We start from the raw sequence: 943 nt of genomic DNA, 5'->3' as shown, positions 1-943 counted from the left end.
AACTAAATGAATTTTCAGCATTGAGTCTGCTAAGAGAAGACGGCTAATGAAAGAATAGTCGACAGATTTCTATTTAACTACATTATCTTTTTGGTCACTGAGATTCTTTGGAAGAGAAACAAATCTCAGGGTAACTTTTGAGGAAAAGCGTCAGCTATAATTTTAATACGAACGTTTTTTATCCTCATTAATGCCGGAACGAACCGAGTAAGTAATAAAGAAAATTTGTTGAGGATCAAGCTCGTAAAGCTGCTTCATAATATTATTCAGCATTATAGTTTCTGCATAGGCAACGGCCTTGCCGCAGTGGCTACACCGGTTCCCGTCAGATCACCGAAGTTAAGCGCTGTCTGGCGTGGCCGGCACTTGGATGGGTGACCATGCAGGCCGCCATGCGCTGTTGCCATTTTTCGGGGTGCACTCAGCCTCGTTATGCCAATTGAGGAGCTACTCGACCGAATAGCAGCGGCTTCGGTCAAGAATACCGTCTTTCGACTGGGAGAGCGGTACGCTGACCCCACGCCCCTACTATCGGCATCCTCCACCGAGGATGACACGGCGGTCGGATGGTCCCGGTAGGCCACTCGTGGCATGACGACGGAGTGCTTTTCTTTTTTTTATAGTTTCTGCATAAGGGTACAGAGACAACACACACTAACTGTTGTACGACTCCTAGCATTACGGCACTGGCAGAGGACCCGTTTTTCGTCGGGTTGCTACAATTAACACATTATACCGACACAGTATCCCAAGAACAAATGCTCAACATTGAAGCGTACCGTCATTAATAAGATGAACGTAAGGAAATAGAGTCGAGATTTCGAGATCTGAGCACACTGAAAGCTTGGAAAACTTGTAAGCCCTGACTGTAGTCTTCGCGAGGTTATCAAGAGGAAGAGCTCGTTTCGCGCATGAGCACTTCGCACAGCCGAGTTACGTGTGT

The 943-nt window shown here is 46.7% G+C and overlaps 1 pseudogene; it reads left to right on the top strand.

Annotated features, from left to right (window-relative positions):
* Positions 1–288: 288 nt before the first annotated feature.
* Positions 289–406, top strand: LOC126425007 (5S ribosomal RNA; annotated as a pseudogene).
* The last annotated feature ends 537 nt before the right edge of the window (positions 407–943 follow it).

Source organism: Schistocerca serialis, chromosome 1, assembly GCF_023864345.2.
Source record: "Schistocerca serialis cubense isolate TAMUIC-IGC-003099 chromosome 1, iqSchSeri2.2, whole genome shotgun sequence".
Lineage (NCBI taxonomy): Eukaryota > Metazoa > Arthropoda > Insecta > Orthoptera > Acrididae > Schistocerca > Schistocerca serialis.
This window is presented reverse-complemented; position numbering and strand designations above follow the sequence as displayed.